Source organism: Parasteatoda tepidariorum, chromosome 11 (assembly GCF_982258835.1).
Source record: "Parasteatoda tepidariorum strain Cologne lab strain chromosome 11, Ptep-v5.0, whole genome shotgun sequence".
Classification (NCBI taxonomy): domain Eukaryota; kingdom Metazoa; phylum Arthropoda; class Arachnida; order Araneae; family Theridiidae; genus Parasteatoda; species Parasteatoda tepidariorum.
In genome coordinates this window covers 83,723,286-83,748,029 of record NC_141765.1, presented here as the reverse complement: position 1 = coordinate 83,748,029, position 24,744 = coordinate 83,723,286, and the positions used below count along the sequence as shown (strand labels likewise).

At 31.2% G+C, this 24,744-nt stretch overlaps 1 long non-coding RNA gene across 1 annotated transcript in view; it reads left to right on the top strand.

The window, feature by feature from the left end:
* The window catches only part of LOC147801864 (uncharacterized), a 39,097-nt gene extending 20,243 nt beyond the window's left edge, over positions 1-18,854 (top strand). The window contains exon 3 of the long non-coding RNA XR_015430407.1: positions 17,738-18,854. This is a non-coding gene — a long non-coding RNA (uncharacterized LOC147801864). The remainder of the gene's footprint in view (positions 1-17,737) is intronic.
* The last annotated feature ends 5,890 nt before the right edge of the window (positions 18,855-24,744 follow it).

The following is a 24,744-nucleotide window of genomic DNA, read 5'->3' as shown; positions in this document are numbered from 1 at the left end:
TCTGGATCGGGTTCAAAATTACAAGGTTACGTAGTTGAATATCAGTAGTTTTAAACTCAAAAATTGGGTCGGCTGTTATAAAATACATAAGGTATCGGTTGGTAAAGGGCAAGTTTAGTGGTCACCACTAGCTACGTGCTGACTAAATAAAATTAAGTGACCACCAAAAGAAATTACTATAATTTGCAATTCATTCACCTCTGCCTCTTTATTTTTTATTTGGTACCCCATCATTTCCTTTCTTTACTTCCTTCCAGGTAATGCAGCACATAATGCGTTTAATTTTAAGAACTTGTGTTTAGTTTAATAATAAGGAATTTCTTATAAGGTAGGGGTGCTCAACCTGCTGTACGCGGGGCAAAAGCGGCCCGCGAGAGCTTCTAAACACAATAAAACATAAACAAAATTTTCAAAAATGAGAAAAATTTTGAAATAAATTTTTAATCGCACTTTTGAGTCGTCATGTTTTCATGAACTCAATTTTTACAGACTTTATAGTAAATGTATGTTTAACGTGTTTTCTTTAAGCCGATTTTATCGAAAGCAATTATTTCCACTTTTCAACATGATTTCGAAAATCCCGAATTTTTATTACGATATTATTAAGACACGCGAGTTTCAGATCATCCATTTAAATAATCACTTTTTGGCTCACTTTATTTGTGCGATTTCATCTTGAATCTAAGTGACTTTTCATCTTTTTTTTGCAATTCTTCCTTTCTTTCTACTTTTTTTAACCATTTTTTTCGGCAGTTAATGCTATGCACTCCCGCATAGTATAAAAAATTCCTATAATTTTATTACAACAAGCAAATTTTAAATCGCGCATTTGACACGCTTTATTTTTGCTAAGTTCAGCATGAATTTAAGCGATTTTTTTTTCAATTGTTGCTATACTTTTCCACGTGATTTTGATGACTCGTTCTTTAACTACGATGTCATTACGACACGCGAATTTCCAATCGCGCATTTAAATAATCACTTTTTGACGGTACAGTTTTATCATAAATCCAAGTTATTTTTCCTTCGTTTTTTCGGCAACGAATGTGATTTGGTCGAATGTGGTAACGATTACCGAATATTCGGGACCAAATAGCAGCATTTATTTAGCAGCTTAGCAACACTGAAACTAAAATTTCAATGATAAGAATAATAATTTCTGAAAAACTTATTCGTAAAACAAAGCAAAACAATAAGGCCTATCAGAAACTCTTTTGAAAATGCCGCACTATCATAAAAACTAAAGATTACATACAAAAGCGAAACAGAGAAAATAAAAATCGATCTTAATTTTCGAAAGGATATTTTAAAGCTGAACATCTCAGTTATCCAATTACCAGAAAAAGTCAAGAAGAAATAATTAAGTCTAACAGAAATGATCGTAAAAATTGTCGCGCTATAATAAAAACGTTTATAAAATAAAGTTTTTTTTTAGAGAAGAGAAAAAGCTAGATAGAAAAAAGAACGTTCTTAATTTTTTTGAATGAAAATCTTATACTGAAAATCTCACTTTAAATTTTTCACATCGTATTTTTAGAAAAAAAAATTGCTATAATATTTAAGTTTATTAGTAAGGTTCATCAAAAAAAATTTTGTCATAATAAAAATGCCTATACAGAAAGAAAAGTAAATTAAAAAGAAAAACAGAAAAAACAAATTGTTCTTAATTCCTAAAACAAAACTTTAACACTGAAAATCAGAGTTTTCTACGAAATTGACTTGTCAGAATATAATTTAAAAAAACAACAACAAAAAAAACAGAAGTACAGTCAGCAAAAAAAAAAAGATATCACCCTGAATAACTTTTGTTCTAATGATCGGATTTTCACGATCTAAGTGTCAATCTTAATGGTTCCCGGGGGTGACCTCAAATATGCTAATTAATTAGTGCTAACTATTAATTAAGTTACGAAATCAGACACAAAAACGTACTTTCTCTGAATAAACATGTATTTTTTTTTACATATTTGGATTCCTGACCTTCAAAATATATGGGGTAGCCGCAATCTGGAAAATGTGGTCCCCATAGTTTGGTCAGGAGAGCGATCCAAAGTTCGTACCCCTTAATGTTAATTTCGCTTTTTGCGTTTTCAGTCATATTTTCAAAACTAATGAAGCAATTCAAAAAAAAATTGCACCCACTCATAAAACTCATTTACCCAAAGATAATTTCATGAAAAAAATAATTTTTAATATTTATTTATTATTTTTTATTATTTAATTAAAGTGAGGATGAAAAAATATTGAATTATAAGGTATGAATTTTTTTATACCATAATAATCTACATATTTTTCAATAGAAAAATCTAAAGTTTCAACTGTTTTTATTTATTAGAATCTGAAAAAGATTAAAATTAATTATTTTTAAAAAAATAATTTGGCGACAATAAAAAAATGATTAAATGGGGCGATTAATATTAAAATGTGATAAACTTGCGAGGAACTTGACTTCGCGCGCGTAGTGTAAAATTTCATTCATATTTTTTTCGCTAATAATCGTTTGCTAATCTTTTTATTTTTATTTCTTTCAAACTATAAAATACGATGTTTCTTTTTAGTCATTTAATAATTTGTTTGTAATTCAGTAAAGAAATTATGAATAAAACATTTTGAATAAAAAACACTTTATTCAACGAATGTCTAGTTTTATAAAGGCGTGCATCTGATAGAATATGATTATGCACCAGATTGTGCTTACTTAATGTGATTATTTTTTAATTTTTGATTTTCTTTTTCAATAACTGATACAATTTCAATAATATACATACGTATGCATAGATTTGGAATAATATATTTATCAATTTCTTGAATATATATTTTATAATTATTAATACGAATGCGTAGTCAACATTTTTAATCATCTTAAAACTTCGCCCGGTGGCATGTAAACTCTCTTTACACACATAGTATCCCCAAGAGATTTTGAGAGCGCTGATTGGCTTTCTCGGCATTGCCTTCTGTTAAGTCTTTTTGTAGCTCCTCCTCAATAACATTTCTCCGTAGTTTGTTCCCAAAATGTAAATCAATCATAAATCAGTTCCAGTACATTTCTCATACTAATTTTATGACAAATGTTAAAGTTTTGTTCAAAAAATTAAACAGCGTTATTAATTGTATTTTAATAATAACACATTTATTTAAATCTAATTTGCTTTAAATTTTATGCTAATATTTTTTAACATTTATGTTATGAATTTTAGTTAAATGCAAGGTAAACAATCATGTTTTGGTAAAACATCAAATTAGTATAATAAAAATTAATAATAATATTAGTATAATTATAATAATAATAATTATCATAAATTAAAGTTTTATTAGCTAGCTTTTATGTAATATATATATAATAATTGATTAATATTCAAATTGAGTAGCATTGTGAATATCCTTATGCACTTAGAAATTAAAAACTCTTACTTAAATTTATTAAGTATGATTGCAGAACCACTCAGTTAAGTTTGAATTTATTATATGAGATTTTAAAATGTATATAAAAACTTTTAAAATTATGTTTGATTACTTAAAAAAGATTTTATCATATCTTAGAGGAAAATATTCTAAAATGTTTAAAAAATTTAATTATAATTCAGCAAAAAAATTGTAAAAGTTTTTGAAAAACTTCTTTTACATTTCTCCTGTGGCACTTTCATAAACGCACTGTGGTGACAAACAAATAATTTCCTGCAATTAAATAATAAAAAAATATTTACAATCCAATGGAAATGTACTAGAATTAAAAGAGAGAATTATTGTAAATTTATTCTCTAATTACTTATGGTATTAATTTAATGGACAATTCATAATCATTGACTTTTATTTTGATGGGAATTATGCAATCAAAAAATAATAAAAGAGGCATCTTAAAAGACAACTGCTTGATTTCTTAGATGCCAATTAATAGTTTTTCGGTATTATAAAACATTCAACAACAAAAAAAACATTAAAAATAAGTTATAAATAAGTAGGCATAATGCACATCTCTTATTTTTAATTTATAATAATAGATGGCGCCACTAAAAAATCTTAAATTAAAAATTTTATAATTTAATTTTAGTAATCCACAAAAAATAAATAAAATATTAATTTAATTCGATGAACATTAATTTAATTAAATAAATATCAAGTGAAAACTATTCAATTCTCATTTTATAGTGAGTATAAGAATTAAGCAAGGCAATTAAATTCGATTTCAATGTTATTCAATAAATTAGAAGGATATTAGCTTCATAAGAATTCATGCATGTAATAATCATAAATTTAACGAAAAAAGCAGTTCCCATAAAAATTAAATACAAATTTTTTTAAAAATAACTAAACTAGTTATTTACCTACAAACAAACCTTTTTCCATGAGGTTTGGATGTTCTAGAATTCCATTTCGTATTGGTAAGTTCCCCAAATGCCCTTACCCACTTATTGCAATCGTCTAAATTTAGAACATTACTTCTAAGGGTAATGGTATTTGAGGAACTATTTTTTACTTCATTTTTCAATGAAGAAGGCAGTTTCTCTGTTGAAAAAACTGACATTTGAAGTTTGTACACAAAAGCTGGAGAAAAGAATTCACTCTATGCTGAAAATAACAAGCACGGCAGAATGAAATAGCCATACGTCACAGATGGCGTTGCCGAGAAAGCCAATCAGCGGCCTCAAAATCTCTTGGGGATACTATGTGTGTAAAGAGAGTTTACATGCCGCCCGGTGGCTGAGCGGTAGCGCTTCGCGATGTCGTTCCTCGGGCCGGGCAAGGCTGACTCAGCCTTTCATCCCTTCAGTGGGTCGATAAATAAATACCAAGCATGATTGGGAACTAAACACTGGGGGTTCCGCGTTCGGCTGACCACCTGACCGGAACATCTGCTCCTGCACCCCAGAGCCCTAGGTCTAGAAAACTGAGGTGGGCACAGTAGGCCTTGGCCCTCCATGGGCTGTCGTGCAGCTGAGTTTAGAGTATAGTTTTTTAAAACTTCTTTACATCTTATATATCGCCTTAATCTTAAAATAAATTTGTAAATTACCTGTCTGTGCGTGTTTCGCAGAATTATTTTTCTAACTTTTTTATTGAATTTTAATGCAATTTTTTTTAAATTCTATTATGTATATATTTTTCCAATAATATACTAATTAATCATTTAAGTACTTTAATTTATGTTTTTCTTTAAAATATAATTACTTTTTAAATTATTGCTAAGTTCTTATTGAAAGAAAACTTAGAATTATTGCCAGCTATCTGAGAATTAAATCTTGTTAAGAAATTAAAAATATTCTACTGATCACACACAATATCATTCGAAGCAGAACAGCTGACTATTTACTAAAAATACTATTGTTTACGAAAAATGAAGATAAATTATTAATTTTATTTTTTTTATTGCTTCTTATTTATTCGAGTAATGAAAAGTAAATGCGTATGTGCGCACAGGGGAAAAATTTAACAGATTGTTTTGTTTTTTAAATGAACAAAAAACTATGGGCATGCAATTTTAATTCAACATTCAAAGTTAATCTTGTGCGCTAACCCTTTTAAGTTACCCTTTTGTCTTAAAAAGTTGAAAATATTTTCTTTAAAAGTTGTTTGTATGATTTCTCAACTTTTGCACAGTTCAAAAAAATATTGCTATATCAGGAAAATGTTCGATATGCCTTGTTTTGTTAAACAACTACTAAAATAAAAAATTGTAAAAAGATTTGAAAAACGTGCTATTTTTAGAATCATCATCTCAAAAATTGTTCTTTTACTCCATTTGACTTTTTTCTTCTTAAATAACTTACAATCATAGTTTTAACACACGTTTTGAAGAAATTATATATACAAATTTCTCCTAATATTTCGTAATAAAAAAACAAAAATATTAATGATTTATTTATACAGTGAAACCTGCCAAGTTGACCACACTTGTAAGTTTTACACCTGAATAAGTTGACCTCAATTATCAAGAACGGAAATTTTCCTACATGATAAAGAAGCAAAACCTTTGTAACTTGACCACCTGTCTATCTTGTATGTTGACCACTGAAATAAGTTAATTTTGTCTAGGAGTATTATGAAATTCTATTCTAAAGCCCTCATAAGTTGACCAGAAAAAAAAATTCAGAAAATTTTCTGTCATTTTGCAATGTATGTTAATATTTCACTTGTTTGGTGAAATAGTGTAAAAAGCTAATCTAAACCTTTTTGTGAGTTGACCATCTGGGGAAACTGTAGGGAGTCAGCTTTTGACCATTTCTTTCATTCATTCATTGAAAACTGGTGTGTTGGTTGAAAAGTTGCTCTTCCAGTTGCAATAGTGAGCAAATAGGCTTGTATGTGTAGTAATAACAGAATAAATTTTAAAGTGTTAAAATAATTTTGTTTTGTTAAAATTTTCAATGTTTTCGTGTTCTGATATTTTAAGAAATTATTTTTATTAAACACTTCACATGCATAACTAACAAAATAATTTTTTTTAAAAAGTTAGTTAAATATTGAATTATTTCTGTGTAACAAATTGAAGTTCGTTTAGGTTTAAACACATTTCTTGAGATATTCATTTGGCCATTTGCTAAATCAAATTTTTAAGTCAAGTAAAAAAAAAATTTAAATGTATAGCAACATGTAGGAAGCGAAAAAGTAAGCAATGTCCCACCCCTTCTATAAGTTGACCACTTGTCTACGTTGGCCACTAAAACAATGCACATGAAGTGGTCAACTTACACAAGTTTTACTGTAATTGTTTCATTGAACCAGAGTAGTTAATTGTTTTCGTAATAATTGGCCTTACAACTATTTAACTTAGATTCTTTGGACTATGCGTCACTTCATGCATGTCTTTCGAGATTGAAATTTCAAAGATAAAATGTAAAAATTACAAGAATGCGTAAGCTGGTTTCAACTAACAAAAAAAAAGGGACAAAATCACTGGCCATATAACATTTATTAAGTTTTACAATTTTATCGAAAATAAATACCGTGATTTCTATAAAATTTTGCGATTATGCATCAGAATAGCTATCTTTTTTCAGGTTCACCTTTGCTTGATCGCTTTTTTTTTTTCCTTTCCTAAGAAACTCGAAGTGAGGGGCAAAAGCAGTTAACCCTACAACTCTTCATAAATTTATGATAACTTATGAAAATTTGGTTTTAATTCAAAACTGTCATACAAATTACATTAAAACAGCTTTAAAAAAATAAATAATGTCAGATAAAAATTCAAAGATTCTGTAATCTTGGAGAATCAAAAATAATTTATTAATTTATTTAAATTTCCTTTTTAAAGGAGATTTAAAAAAAAAAAAAAAAAAAGCCCAGAAAGCAACGTGAAAAATTCTTTTGGTTGCTTAGCAACGAGAAGCACTATCTTTTCCCATCTTGTCATTCATTCAGTTTCTTTATGGTTGTTATAAATTATTTCCCCTTCTATGGCGAGGTAATTTGGCATATTTTTAAACCATCGCCAGATATATAAATCCTTATTGCCACCTAATTTACAACCCATTTTTTTCGATATTTTGTCTACCCCCCCTATTTTGAAGGTCAGGAATCCAAATATGTAAAAAAAAAATACATGTTTATTCAGAGAAAGTACGTTTTTGTGTCTGATTTCGTAACTTAATTAATAGTTAGCACTAATTAATTAGCATATTTGAGGTCACCCCCGGGAACCATTAAGATTGACACTTAGATCGTGAAAATCCGATCATTAGAACAAAAGTTATTCAGGGTGATATCTTTTTTTTTTTGCTGACTGTACAACAATTTGTGCTTAAGTATAAAGTAATCTAGATTCAATTCTTCAAATTTGTAAGCCATGTGCAGAAAGATGGATTTTAAAATTTAACAAATTTGTGTTAAAACTATTTCTTATAATGAACAATACTATAGCTAAAATTACGATTTTATAATATTCTTTCAACAAATTCAAACAAAAAAAAAAAAACTAAAAAAAATAATTTTCTAAAAAATACTCTGCTGAATATTTGGCGGATCATTCGACCAACTGAATTTTTTGACAAAAGGGTCAAATATTCGTTACATCCCTAATTTAAATGCAATGTTTTTGCAACCTGAGAAATTCACGAAGTGGCGGAAAACGTGAATTTTTAAACTGCTCACTATTTGTAATTTTGATTTTAATTTTTCGTTGCTTAAAAAATCTTTTTCGGTAAAAAAAATCTCATAATCAATAAAAAGAAATAATAAAGTACAACAAGTATTGAATTTTATTTTGAACTATAACAGTTTTCTGTTTATTATAGGCTTTTGTTTAAACCTTATAAATTTTCTTCATTTTAAATATTTAATTTAAATGTATATTACTTAATATGTCTATTTTTGTATTGCGGGAGGGATATGATAAAAAAATTTTCCCCAATATTTATTTTGATAAATCTATTTTTAGTATACTAACAATAGAAATTTTTCTGAAAAAAAGTATTAGTTAGGTTTTTTATTTTTGAATAAATTCTAATAATTGAAAGCCTTTAATTTTCTACAAATTAAAGTTTTTGATAAAAAAAATGGAACACAAATGTTTAAATAAATTTTAGTACATTTGTCTAAAATTTATTTAACATGTCTAAATACATGTGCGGCCCTTCGTTAGTCAACCTGCTGTGCAAGTGGCCCTTCTCTCAAAAATGTTGTACATCCCTATTATAAGGAGTCTTTAAATAGGAGCACAATAAAATTCTAACTTTTTTTTAAAAATCTTTTTAAATGGAAGGACTTTATGTCTTCATTATCATTTGATGTGATATTTGCTGACCTTTTCTGCCCTTTTTTTATGGACAATTTTTTTAAACATCTTTTCAAATTTGGCTAACTTTTTTTTTTCTGTTGAGGCCTATAAAGTAGAATTAATTAAGGACGAAAAGAATCTTATGAAAAAGTTAGCAGATGTATCATTTTGTTTCATTGCTGAAACATTAGACAAGTACAGTCTTTAGCTCACCCGTACCAAATTAAAATAAAATGGGAGGGGGCCGGGATGGCCTAGTTTGTAGAGCACTGGGCCCATGTCCTAGAGGTAGTGAGGCCGAACACTCCGCGTGCAGTAAATGATGACTGATGCACGTTAAATCTGCCGGGCACACGAAGTCCTGTTACTATAACAAATCCATGACTCAGGGGGGTACTGATCCAGGAGTTCTATTGTCTTCTGGATTGGGTTCAAATTTACAAGGCTACGGAGTTGAGCAATAGTAGTTGTAAACCCGAAGATTGGGTCGGACTGTTCAACGATGGTTGTAAAAATAAAATCGAGTCGTGGTAGCTCGGGGGATAGAGCGTTTGCCTTCCAACGATTTGAGCCTGGTTCGAATCTCTGCCATGGCTGGCCAATACAAATTCCGCACGCAGCTCGCATACAAATTCCGCACGCAACCGCAGTGCTGACTTAAAATACCATCAGTGGTTGACGGATCCAGGGTTAGAGTCCCCTTGTGATCAGACAAACCATGTGAGGTTTTCGTGCTTTTCCTCTCCATGTAACGCAAATGCTGGTTAGTCCCATCAAAAAGTTTTCCATGAAAGCGATATTCTCCCAATACTTGATCCAGAAGTTTCCTTGTCTTCTGGATTATGTTAAAAATTGCAAAGCTATGGAATTGCACATTGTCAGTCGGAAACTCGAAATTGGGTCGGCTGTTCAACGACGGTTCGAAAATGAAGCTGGAATCTGGAATGACAAAAATAGTAAATAAACCTCCGAAATTTCAATTCCCCCAAAACAGCTTTACGATAAAAAAAAAAAGAGCAAGCAAGCAAACAATAAAAAAAAAAAAAAGAAAAAAAAAAAAAAAAAAAAACGTTTCAATGATAAAAGGATAAGATTAACAGCAAAAAAAAAAAAAAATAGAAATTGAAAAACGCAAATCAAATGCAGAAGATAAAAGAAGAAAAAATGAACTATGAAGAAACAGAGATAAAACTGAGCACAGTTTGCGGAACTTCTAACCTTAATATTTTATGTTTAATTACGAGACTCAATTTTCCAGCGTAAATTATTATATTTCATTTTGATAGAGAAGCTTGAAATTGGTTATGAGAGAAACCATTCTAAAGTCAAACCTATTATTATAGATTCTTTTTCCTCTTTTTTTACAATTATTTTTCCTTAAAAGATGTTATAATGACATATATAGTATATATTTTTTAATAATAATATATAATTTTAATGTCATTTTATAAACTAAGAAAAATATTTTTTTATAAAAATTTAGAAACAAAATCGTAATTAAGGTACTTTTAAACGCAAAGAATAAATAAAAAAAAAATAAAAAAAAAATAGTGGAAAGAAAAAAGTGACTACCAATTAATCTGGTCAGTGGTCAGCCGATAAATTTGTATGTCTCGCTTTTTGTCGGTGGATTCTGTCTTTTCTCCTATTATAGTAAATTAACGTTTTTCCTATCCAGGTTTTTTGGGCTATATTACTTGGGATACTTTTCAAAAATCATTAAATATGTTCGTTAAATTTTTTAAAATTTAATAGCCTACAGTAACTTTGAAACATAAAGAAATTTTGTCAAACAGAAAAAAATTATTTCTCTAATTTTTTGTTAGGAATGATTATTTTAAAAATTACTACAAAAATATTTTGAGAAGTAAATTATTAATCCGTAAAAAATAGAAATTTTTAAAAAAGGTGCTGATTTTTTTTATTTGTTTATCAATAAGTTTTATTATTTACATATTAACTAAAATTCAGGCTAATAATTTTGAATTTAGTGTCTTATCAAAATTTTTATTTTAAATTTTATGCCTTTCATTAGTATAATAAATCCTAATCTCCCTCCTCCCCACCAGAACCCCCCCCCCCCTTTAGCGCTGCTAATGTGTACAGCATTTTTTAAAAAAATTGCGCAGTCTTCCAACACTTGCGGCGAATAGCGTAACTAGCAAAAAGTTTTTAAAAAAATATATTTTTTAGTAATTTTTAGAGAACGTATTTTGAGATATTTACAGCCAAATCAAGTTGTCGCAAGCTCGACCTAGTGTCAGAGGGTCAAATAGGGTATCAAATGAACTGTAATATTATGTTATTTTATTATGTATCATATTATTCAGTTTTTATTAAATAATTTTATTTGATTTGAGTTAGGTAAGTATTTGCTAAAATAGCTAAGTGTTTTTTAAACCTATGCTTCTTTTAAAATTTATTGAAAAATAATTTGCTTTTAAAATCAATTTTTACTGAATATTTTCTATAAAACAATTGGGATTAATCGGACCTGCTCTAAGGGTTTCAAATTTTTAGCCAGTAAATTCGTCAAATATCAAAAGTATTCGCCAATTTTTGAAGGTCTTCGCCGAATACAAATCTTAATTATTTAAGATAAATTTTTTTTCTCATGGAAAATTATTTTACTGTAGTTTATTTCAGGGTTATATTTTTCGAACCCAACGTTCGCCACAACACAATTTTATTCGCCAAATTTACGATTTGGCGAGATGGCGATTGCTTCACGTTGGCTATAATTAATATAATATGATGTAACTAGATTTTCATACTTTACAAAGAACCAGAAACAAATAATTTTTTAATATTAATAAAAAAGACAGTCATTTCAATTACAAAATTGCAGTTTTTTTGGATCACTTGTAAATAACATAAATAAACATTATTTATCTAAGATCTATTTATCTTTAGTATCTTATTTATTTGCTATCTTTCATTTTTATTAAAAAATTTTGGAATTAGCATACGGATAGAACAATATTGTGGCAAAAAATATTTTTAGTGCTGACATTCTATATCTTCAGTTGCAGACGAATCATGGGTTAGAGTCCCCTTACCGTCGGGGTAATCGTACTTTTCCTCTCCATGTAACGCAAATGCGGTTAGTTTAATCAGAAAGGCCTCCACAAAGGCAAATTTTCTCCCAATACTTGATAAAGTAGTTCACTTGTCTTCTGGATTGAGTTCAAAACTACAAGGCTACGGAGTTTAGTATTAGTTAGTAGCTGTAAACCCTAAATTGGGTCGGCTGTTAACTGTGTAAAATAATAAACGAACTAGAGACGCAATGACTCAGGGAATAGAGAGTTCACCTTCCAATGAGATGAATCTGGTTCGAATCGCAGTGATTTCTGGTCGATACGAATTCCGCATCCTGCTTGCACCGACCACAGTTCTGAAGTTAAATAACCTCAGTGGTAGACAGATCACGGGCTAGATTCCCCTTGCCGTCAGACTAATCGTGGGAGGTTTTCGTGGTTTTCCTTTCCAGGTAACGCAAATGCGAGATCGGTCCATCAAAAAGTCCTTCACGAAGGCAAATTTTTTGTCCCAATACTCGATCCAAGAGTTCCTTTGTCTTCTGGATTGAGTTCAAAATTACAAGGCTACGGAGTTGAGCATAGTAGTTGTAAACCCGAAAATTGGGTCGGACTGTTCAACGACGGTTATAAAATCAAATCAAATCGAACGGGTATGAGCCGTGGTAGCTCGGGGGATAGAGCGTTTGCCTTCCAACGATTTGAACCGGGTTCGAATCTCTGCCATGGCAGGCCAATACAAATTCCGCACGCAGCTCGCAAAGACCGCAGTGGTAAAATACCATCAGTGGTAGACGGATACAGGGTTAGAGTCCCCTTGCCATCAGACTTTCCATGGGAGGTTTTCGTGCTTTTCCTCTCCATGTAACGCAAATGCTGGTTAGGGGTCGTAAACTCAAAATTTGAGTCAGCTGTTCAACGCCGGCTATAAAATAAAGTAAACTAACTAGAGGCGCGATGGCTCAGGGGATAGAGCGTTCACCTTCCAATGAGGTGAACAGAGTTCGAATTCCAGCGACAGCTGATCGATATGAATCCGCTTCCGGCTTTCACGGACCACAGTGCTGACGTGAAAATATACTCAGTAATAGACGGATTATGGATTAGTCCCCTTGCCGTAAGGCTAACCGTGGGAGTTTCTCGTGGTTTTCCTCCATATAACGCAAATGCGTATTAGTTCCTTTAAAATGTCCTTCGCGAAGGTAAATTTCTCCCAATACAAAGTAAAAAGTGGTCAAATCAGAACTGCCAAAAGCCGAGTTCTTTCTAAATCTCGCAATAATGTGACCTTTTTAACAATACATCTCGAAATAACTCAAACAAATGTTCACTTCAAACTCACCAGAATTGCTTAATATCTTTTGAAATACTGCTGATTTGAGCTCAGAGATTATACAATTTATTTCTTTTTATTAAAAACAAAATTATTTGCTTGAAAATATCACCTCGCAGAATGAGCTGTAATAAGCAGCTCTGTGCTTTCTAAATGGAAGTAGAGCAGGTCAAGAGCTCGAGATAGTTTGTTGCTTACATTTATATTTAAGATACCATCCCTTACGCTAGTTTCGTATAAAATGTTTTCAATGGAAGCAAACTTATTAAATAATCCCAAGAAGCTGGAACACATTACTTCATTAAAAACCTCATTTGGTTCAAAAATACACAAATCGGAAGTAATAGTCGCATGTTCGGAGCTCTCAAAAACTTGCGCCCATTTTCAAGACGTGAATGAGAATTGATTTGAAATATAAAACGTAAAGTTGCCAACGAAAAGTAAAAAAATAAATATGATAAACAAAGCTAATGAAACCATGGTAGCCCAGAGAGATAGGAAAATAAGGAGGAAAACAGAGCATGAGAAACCACAGTGGCCGAGAGAGGCATCTCAGTTTAAAATAAATTTCCACGCGCTATCAGTTCAAAGATCAGTTTTGTTTCTTCTCATTCACGCCTGGAAAGCCTTGAAAATGGGCGCCAATTTTTGAGAGTTTGAAGCACGTCGACTATTATATTTCCAATTCATATATTTTTGATGCGAATGAAGTGTTTAATCAAGTAAATTTATCCCTTGTTTTGTTGCTTGATCAAGGATTTAACTTTTAGGGGTTTAAAATTCAAATAATGGGACTTCAAGTTACGGGGTTCAAATTATAGGGCACAGAATTATGTTACGCATCATTGGGAATTATGAAACCACAATAGGAATCTTTTGTTCAACATTAGGTCACGTATAATAATTTCTCACAGAGTAGCGAAAAGTTAGAGATTGCTATTAAGTTAGATATCATTGCACTTAAGTTATGTTATATAAGTTGTTATAGTTTGATAAAAATTAAGCGCTGACAAATTAAACGTTTTTCCTTTCATATATCATCATAGTATTAAAATTTTTTTTAAAATATCCTACTTTTAACAGAAGCTGCATAAAAAATGCTATTGAAAATTCAAATAAATTTAATTAAAAATTTAATCATTAAGTCGACATTAAATCGAAATTTCTCTATTTCAAAGCAAAGATTTAGGTTCATCATCCAGTCATGTCAAATGTTTTTAGAAACTTTTTTTTAAAATTAATTTTTTAAAAAAATTAAGAATTTTTTTTTTCCTTTTTGTATACGTGCGTGATAAACTTTCTTAGAACTCTATCTTGAAAAATATTAATTCGACAGAAAATTCTACGATTTTTATATTTATTTTATAACCGCCGTTGAACAGTTTACGACTACTAATGTTCAACTCCGTAGCTTTGTACTTTTGAACCCAAACAATGGAACTCCTGGATTAAGTACTGGAAGAAATTTGCTTTCAACGGAGGATTTTTTTGATGGAACTAACCCTCATTTGCGTTTCATGGAGAGTAAAACCACTAAAACCTCCCACGATTAGTCTGACGTCAAGGGGACTGTTTTTAACCCATGATAGCCTACCACTCAAGATATTTTACGTTAGTACTGTGGTAGGGGAGAGTCAGATGCGGAATTCGTATCGATCAGCCACCGCTGGGATTTCATCCCTGTTCACCTCGTTGGGAGGCGAATGCTGTATCCCCTGAGCCTCCGCGACCCTTTATTGATGTATTGTATGCATAAATGCTTTCATACGAAGCCGGGTACCCTGAACCGATCGAGTTATAAATTAAACTTTGACTAGGTACATGGAATCGGTCCGGTAACAAATAGAATTTTTACCGAATACCCAGAACCGGTTCGGTAGAAGATTCGATTTTTTCCGGGACTTAACGATATTTCAGTACTCGGTATATCTCTTGAAAAAAAGTTACAATCATATCTATGAAAGTTTGTCATTTTATAGCTTTGAAAGAACTTTGTACTCGAGTTCATTACTTAGATGATTTCAAGTAAAAAAAAAAAAATAAATAAAAATGGTTGGAATTACTTAATTATGCGTTTTCACATGTACAAATTTTGTTAAAATCGAAGGGGTCGGATGAAACTTGATCTGACCTGAAATGACACTATTTTGAATTGTTTATTGAAAATGGTCGTTAATAATCATTAAACTTTCCAAAGGTTTAGTTATTTATCAGGGTGTGTTGCGTTTTGAAAAAGTGCTTATTTTTGATTTACATTTTTTTAAAAGCCCTTAGCTTTTTTATTCAGGATTTGTAAAAAGTGCTTAATTTTTTATCTTTTTACAAAGGATTTTTTCCATGCCGTGTTTTCATTGCCGTTCGAAATTGCAAAAAATGCATGATTTTCGCGATGTTCACTGAAATATTTATCAGACACTAGTTGTTATTTATCATAGAAACTAAGTTTAAAATAAATTATTATTTATTATAGAAACTAGTTTAATAAATTATTGTTTATTATCGAAACTAGTTTAAAATAAATTATTTATTATCGAAACTAGTTTAAAATAAATTATTTATTATAGAAACTAGTTTAAAATAAATTATTTATTATAGAAACTAGTTTAAAATAAATTATTTATTATAGAAACTAGTTTAAAATAAATTATTTATTATAGAAACTAGTTTAAAATAAATTATTTATTATAGAAACTAGTTTAAAATAAATTATTTATTATCGAAACTAGTTTAAAAGAAATTATTTATTTTAGAAACTAGTTTAAAAGAAATTATTTATTATAGAAACTAGTTTAAAAGAAAGTATTACTTATTATAGAAACTAGTTTAAAAGAAATTATTATTCATTACTGAAACTAATTTAAAATAATTATTTATTATGGAAACTAGTTTAAAATAAATTATTATTTATTATAGAAACTAGTTAGTTAGCTGAGTATGTGAAATTTGAAATCTTTTTGAGAAATCTTATGTGAAATGTTTTTGAATTTTATTGATGTTATGTTCTTAAATTAAGAACTTTAAACGATGGAAAAAAATAATTTTTATTACAGCACAGATCCTAATTATGAATTTTTTTTCAGAAAGTGATTAAAAAAATTTTTGTGCTTAAAAAGTATTTAAAAGGTGCTTATTTTTTGCTGAAAAATCTGGCTACGCACCCTGATTAAGTTTGGGACGTAAATTATTATTTAATTCGTAGTTTTAAATAAACCAAATATAAACCCTATTTAAACCGAAAAGAAAATAGTTTCTTTTTAATTTTGTAAATTGATTCTTTATTATATTTTGTGTTTTTGTAAAGAAAAGAATGATCTCATAGTAAAACTTCTACCTGAGGACAATCTTTTTTACAAGAGATGCAATAATGATCATTTGAGTAAAACTCAATGGTGCGTAAATAGTGAAACTGTTTATGGCAAAATAACAAAGCGAATATTCACATTAAATACAAAGTTGAACTGACAATATATTCTGTTGGCAAACAAATATTTGAATAAGCGATGCATTTTATAGAGGACTCAATCCACTTTGAATACTAAATGAAAATAATTACAGTCGAACCTCTATTTAACGAAGTTGCTAAATCCCGGTAAAAAAATTCGTTATATGGAAAATCCATTAAATAGAAAAATCACAATTAGAAATACTTAAACAACACAAAACATGTTTTAAAATCATAAACACTAGACATAATTAAAATAGCAATTGATACACCTTTATCGTGTAAATTATTATTTACTATCGAATTATTTCAAATGATTTCATCATATGAAGGTTTGGTGATTTCTTCATCATTTCCGTCGTCGTCATCTTCGTATTCCTCACAATTTATTGCTGCATTGTTTTTATTTTTTAAACTGTCTAAAATATCCGATTCAATTAATGTTTCTGTGGTTGCAACTTCAGAATCAATAAAGAAAATCATTAATCAGTACATCATCGTTAATTTCGTGGTTTTCTCTTAGCAGTGCCCGCATTTTGGAATGTCATCGTAGTCCTCCGCAGTTTCCAAATTTTCCACGCTGACTAAGAATCCATCTTTAGCAAAACTGTTATGAATAGTATAATCTGTAACATCATAGTTCCATGCTTTAAAAATTTTTGCTATGCTTTCTCTTAAGTTGATTTTTTGTATATATTCCTGTATGAAATGCGAATAAAAGGGGAAAGGGATCTTACTGCTTTCTCTGAAAGTTAAGTGGCTGTGAGAATCAGTTTTAGGTCATTTCCCCCATAAAATGCGTTAATAAGTTTGAAATGTTCTGAAATATTTTGGGAAATAGGGAAAGCGGATCTTAAAGAAAAGTTCGTTAAACAGAAAATTCACTTCGCTATTTGGAAGTTATTTTGCGAAGAAATTTCCAAAATGTTAGTTCCTAAAAAAAAAAAAAAAAAAAAAAAAAAAAAAAAAAAAAAAAATCACAAAATAGAGAAATTCGCAAAATGGAAGTTCGTTAAATAGAAGTCCGGCTGTATATTAGCAATTTATTCGTTGATTTCGTTTAGCGAAGACGTCATTATTTTATTTATGACGCTCATGAATTATAGTTTTTTCCCCTATACTCTTATTTCAAGTTCTATGTACAATCTTAACCATGATGTTTATTTAGGTAATGTCTCCACGTACTAATTTTCCACCTTCATTTCTAGGATCCAAGGACCACAAGTATATCATCTCAAGTTCCATCATACCACGTTTAATGGGGGGCGACAATGGCCTAAGACGCCCAAGCCAAACCTTATGACGGACTGGCAAGACTGGCTTCACGCAGCAGAGGATTGAGCCGGAAATAGATAAGTACATTTTTAAACATTTTTATATTTTCAAAAATGATTATCATAGCTGCCGTCATTTATCGTCATTCGCGTAGAATGAGTTAGAGTATATCACTTGGTTTTTCTACGCTTTGGTACCTTTTCACGCCAACTATGATTGCAAAGGAGCCAAAGGTACTTTAAAGTTGAAAAAATATATGTAGAGATCTGCCGGATATATGGCTCTTTGAGTTGGTTTCTTTTTCTGTATTTTTTGTAAGTGTCTTGTGAACTTCTCCCCGGAAGTCACCAAAGCGTGGTGATAATTTTGGCAGGTGTATCCAGGGCTAAAGAGAATACAAGGGCTAGTTCACTCCGCTCTTAGAGCTGAAGCTACGATTTCCCTCCTCATGACGTCACTGTGTCTACAGATCTCGGAGATCGCAAGCAAAGATATGGTAACTTTGCATCTTTCTCTTGTAAAAATAAGTTAGACTTTTTCTGGTTATTAGCCTTCAAACTTTACGTAATTAACACATTATTTCCGTTCATAAACATAGTTAAAAAAAAACTTTCTTGGTTATTATATTAAAAAAATACCATTTTAAACTTATAAAAATGTTTTGCTAGTTGGTGAAAATGACACGATAAATACTTTATTTTAAAAAGTTCAGTTTTAACTTTAACTATTAAGAAAAATGAAGGCATATATCGACACTTTTTTTATCTACATATTCTTTTATAACGATAAGTTAAATTTAGAATCCCTGATTTTAAAATATGTCGTTAATAGCAATTTGTTCATACTTAATCATTAGGAAACATCAATCTTAAACGCTAATTACTGAAACAAAATAATTTAGGTTCATAATGAAACTAGAAATTTTACAATTGTTTATAGACATTTAAATTTACGATGATATAATTTATAGATATTTAAATTGAAGAGAATATAATTTTTTAAAAAAATCATAAATATTTAGAATAACTACATTAAAAAATATGTTATGAAATTAGGAGAATTTCGACTATATACTATATATTTTATTTATACTTTTTATTTACATTTTAATTTTCTTTGACTTTATCCATTTTTTAATTCTTTTCACCTGCATTTCTTTTTGAAGTAACTAGGCTGTTTCTATTTAGATAATGAATTTATATAAAAGTTCTTAACGACAGAATAAACGTAATGCTGTTTTATATTAACTGTGTCATTTCGGAATCCATTCCTTACATAGTTGTTCATTTACTTTAGGGAACACGCGGAAAATTATATTTTTTCCTTTTGTTTTTCTATCAGAATTTTTGCAAGTTGCAATCGTGCAAACTGGCATTTCGATAATAGTTTTAAATTCTTGTAAATTCACTGCAAAAACTGAGGAAAGTCATTATAGAAAATAACAAATGTCTTAGAATATCTCGCAAAAGGAAATGATCCAATATTAGTTAGAGCTAGTAAGGCCGAACGCTCCGTTCTTGAAGTAAAAGTGCGAGCTTTGCGCCAAAGTGACGTCACTGGAGAAAATCGGAGGATTGGCGCGGCGAGAGTTACTTCAAAGGAGTGAAACAGCCCTTCTATTCTCTTTAGCCCTTGGTTACCACATGAACTGTTGTTAATTATTTTTGTTAAAATTTGTTGTTAAAACTGTAGTTTTTTCTTCATCCATTTCATCTTCTTCATCGCTCTGTCACATAAATTTGATATGAAAAAGTTATTCCCGAAATATCAAAGTGATTTGTTTTTGCATTTACGTTATGTACACTACCTCTCATTTTCAATACATCTCCGTTTATTTTTCGAATAGAATGCAAGATGCGTTACCTGCAATATCTTATTACGTTCCGTAGCTATTCGTTAAGTCTGCCTCCACTTTGTTGTACAGTGCACAAAGATATCACTCTGAATAACTTTTGGTAAAATGATCGAATTTTCACGAATTAAATGCCGCTTATATTGGTTTAAACGACTGTCTAAACTACCTAATTTGTACTAACTATTAATTTATCGAATCAAACACAAAAACGCATTTTCTCTGAATAAACATATGTAACAAAGAGAAATAGATCGGGTTTAAATCGAATTTCACATATTGAAATAGTGCTTATTGAAATATAGAATTATTTGGTGTTATTTGTAAATGTTAGAAAAAACAATTAAAGTACACTGGTCGACAAAATTAAGAGATGGAAGAAATTTTCCCAAATATCTAAAAAAATAATGAATATAAATAAATTAAATTTGGTATGGATATAGCTTATTCCATGATAATAAAGTATGCAAAACAAAAATGAAAGTGCCATTCACTGGCAAGACCTATTGCCTACAAATCCAATGTAGTCTGAACTTAAGGATAAAAGATGACAGTAAAAGTGAGGCTTGTACAGTGTGTGTTGCCTCTAGTATGGTGTATGGTCACCTCTGACAGACAGACAGCATGAACAACGAGTATGCATGCTGTTAATAAGGGAGTTAAGGAGGACTTGTGGAAGACCCTCCTATTCTTCCACCAGAGCAATTTTTAACTCCAGAATGGTTCTGGGGGGAGGTTGGCGCATCGCAATAGCTCTCCCAAGAGCATCCCAAGCATGTTCAATAGGATTCAGGTCAGGGAATTTGGCTGACCAATCCATTCGTTGAATATCCTCGCTTTCCAGATACTCATCAACCATGAGAGCCCTATGTGGTCGCGCATTGCGTCCATAAAAATGAACTCAGGGCCAACAGCGCCCCTGAAAAGACGCACATAGGGATCTAGGACCTCTTGCTTGTACTTCTGGGCATTCACGGAACCATTGTCAAACACATGGAGCGGTGTGCGGGTATCTTGCATGATCCCTGCCCAAACCACGAGTCCTCCACCAGCATAATGGTCCCTTTCGATAATGTTGCTGGGATGGTATCAGGTATCAGGTTCCAGGTTCCCTCCATATCAATAACCGTCCAGAAATAGTGTCATAAACATGTGCGTCATAGAAGAATATAGCGTCATAGAAATGTGCGATAATGCTTTCCATCTCTTAATTTTGTCCACCAGTGTAGATAGTAATTACAAGCAGGGGTCTGTCCAGACATTTTGTGAAAGGTCCGTTTTTTGTGAAATTGTGAAAAAATTTCTCTTAATTTTTGAATATAAAATAAAAATTAAGTCGCATTCTTTCAACCAGGGTCCGCTTTCGTGAATTTGTGCAAATAGGGTCCGTTATTGCAAAAAAACTTTTTCAAGGAGTTTTTAAATTGCAAAGACATACAAGATTATGCTCAAAACTGTAATATTATAATTATAAAAAATTAAATTTAAAAAAATAAACAGCAATTGCAGCTACTAAATTAGCGATGCAACATATAAATATTTGGTATTTAGCCTATACTGCTGAACGCAGAATATTCATTTCGGACGAATAAAGGAAGAAGCGTCTACCGAAGACAAAATTTAGTTTGTTTACATCTGTCTTTCTCCCCCCCCCCTTCCTTGGAAGGGTATATTCGATTAACAAAACAATAATGAAGATAACAAATTTGTGAAGGGTCCGATTAAAAGATAAATTATTTTGTGAAGGTTCCGTTTTCATGAAAGGATATATTGTGAAGGGTCCTTTAACGGCCCCAAATTTCTTCTAATCAGACCCCTGATAAGTATTAGTTTGATTAGGAACGTGATTAAAATAAAAGTAAGCCAAATTTATTGGTGAGTGCTATTGCTGATTATTTGGCATAACCGATCTAATCCGTCGCAATGAGCCCATTGATCGACTGCGTTAAGGTAGGTAGGTACTTTATTTATGTCGCACCGGAGCTACACAATGGGCTATTGGAGGCGGTCTAGAAAACATCCCTGAGCATGATCCGAAGACATACCATAGCGATTTTGATCCTCTCAGAGGATATGGCTCCCCTGCTTTTGTAGCCGCTTGAAGTTTAGCAATAATGGTAGAACAGTTTAACGAGGACCAATACTACGCACCCTCGGTCCCTACACAGGCTGATCATAGTTGTCACCCACCAGCTTACTGACCATAGCCAGTGATGCTTGACTTCGGTGTTCTGCTGAGAACCATGCCACTGTGTTAAGGATAAAGAAATTAATAATGACTCTTCAAAGTTATAAATATAATACATAATATTTTCAACTTTAAGTAATATTTGTAAGAAATTTAGCAAAATGAAAACAATACTATTCACTCTTTCATTTCTAATTGTACTAGAAGCTTGGCGAAGCTGATTAATAGCAAATTGTCAACGACAAAAATAAAACCATTTATTTCAACGCAAATTTTTTTAAAATTTATTTAGTTAACGGAAACATTGTTTTATACAAAATCCGAATCAACAAAAAATATTATTTAAAATTTATTCTAACAATGTAAGCAAGAAATAAAAATTATAACGTAGAATATACAGTATGGATAAACGTATTTTATAACTGGGCTCAAAAATTTTTAGATTTGCTTAAGAACTTTCTTAAATATGGTTAAATGCACTTGAAGAGAGTAAGTAAATTAAAGGACCTGAAGTTCAAACCGCTTTCCTGGCGACTATCTGGATGATATTTGCCAGATAAACCCCCAACTATGGGTACCCCCCCCATATTTTGAGAGTCAGAAATCTAAATCGATCGAGAAAAAAGCGTTTTTTCAGAGGAACTATGTTTTTGTGTCTGATTTTGTAATTTATTTGCTAGCCCTAATTTAAAATCACCCCTTTAAGCGATTATGGTTGGAAATTAGTTCTTGAAAATTCAATCAATAGAACAAAAATTATTCCTAGTGATATCTTTTTTTATTTCGCGCATTGAACATTGGTCGTGAAAAGAGGCAAGTCATTTTTGAACGTTTCCTCAAATTGAAAATTGTAGAGAAGTATGTTTATTTGAAAGCTACATCATATACAGGAGTGTTGTAGCAAGTTGTTCGGCGTAATGTTTGGCGAAAGTTCGTATAGTTTGTCTGCGGTAAGAACACCTCCGCCCCTCCACAAAGTCTGTTGCTATGGAAACAAGAATAGCGCATCTCAGGGGGGGGCGGGTCTTCACTCTACGGATAACACAAAAAGATTCTCTCACCAATCCGAACCAAAACCTTTCCTGAACAGTAAACCCCTACTTAAAATAGTTATAGCTCGTTACCATAATCACCACCATTAGCCCAGACGAATGGCTAGGGGAGTTCTTATTTTAGACAAACTTTGTTATTTAGGTTTCGAGCAGAACTGATTATTAAGGAAACTTTATTTACGTCACACTAGCGCTGCACGAAGAGTTATTGAAAACAATTATGAAGACTGAGAATTTCCAAGAGGTAGACTCTGTTTCAATTTCAAATAAGAGAAATATTATTCCAAGCTCTTAATTAGCGAAACTTTCTATGATAAAAGCTTGAGAATTATCGCTTACTGAAAGAAATTTTCCGATACAATTTTCAAAGAACTATCAAGAGAGTTTGTCTGAACATTTACAAACTTAAATCTGGAAAAAAGTTTATAAAAGTGATATCCAAATGAAATAAGTTCAAAACATCCTTTCAAATTCATGCTGAATTTATGGAAGCGAAAGGAAACTGTAACTTATCGATATCTATAATCGAACTTCGCCACTATCTCACAGAACGATACGTCAACAAGGATAATCACTTCTATAGCAGACAAATGAAAGGAAGTCTAAACTGAAATGTCGAACACAAGGATTGCACCCGTGATCTTTTGATAGAAGCTACATCGACGAATTGAGAAACTTAGTAATATCTGGGTCTGAAAGATAATACCTCGTCGTTCTATAGATCAGCCCATTTTATGGGCTTTTATACGACTTACTATTAAGCTTTGAAAGGGTACTATTATAATGAGAGAGACTTTTTTTCTGAGTTTCGCGAAGTAAATGAGATACTGAACACTAAATTTTATATCACTATTGGCCCGAGGTTCAATCTACGGAAACTAAAAGACTACCTATAATTCATTTACCAGGAGTTGGCGCTTTGCTCTATCCACCTCCTCGGACGCAGAGTTCATTTCAGAGCGGGAGTAAGAGGAGAAACATCTCCCGCTCTTGAAAATGACCCAACCTGTAATGCGTGCCAAACGCAAACAGTTAAATCTTTTCCTGTCACTTACTTAGCTTTATCATGTGCTATTATATTTTTCGTTACTCTAGCTAATTAAATATATTTTGAATTTAAAAACTGCTGGTTTCCCAGAAGAATATTGCAAAGTACAAGCTATCCACTCAAAAGAGAGAGATATCATCAAATTTAGGAAGTATTTAATGTTAAAAAAATGCACATGAAGATAGAGAAATAAATATTTTTCTCAGTCGATCTCCAAATAGCAACCTTGTTCAGGATTGTTCACATCCTTTTCCCAAAAATAGCGAAATAATATCGCCGAATACCACGTGATGAAGGCGGAGCCAAGTGCCAACTCCTGGTGAACGAACTGTACTACAAATACAATGATAGCAAATGGGTGAAGAAAGTCAGAAGTGTGAAAAAAATCATGAATTAATGAACTCAATAAAAAGAACACTATCGAGTGCCTCGAAGTAAGGCTTGGCCCATTCCTAAATTCAGACTTCTGCTATGTTGGACGACTTAAGAAAAGTTTGGATATTTACATGAGAGTTATTAAATTTTAAGCTGGAATTGTGTGGTTGTCGATTCAATGCAATTGGAATAATACTGCATTTTGGAAAAAACTAATGGAAGAGATAGTGATTAATGACAAAAGTGTCTACTTTGTGGAAAAGAAGATTCGAGAGAAAATTCCATTGAACGTATTTGTTTTCTAATACCCACCCGAATATTGACTTTCGTCGGTATCAGAAGGGCAGTGTTGTGGGCCACTCTCGTAAGGGTACCATATTGTGTGGGCTAACATTGCTCTTACAGTAGGATGGACAGATAATGCT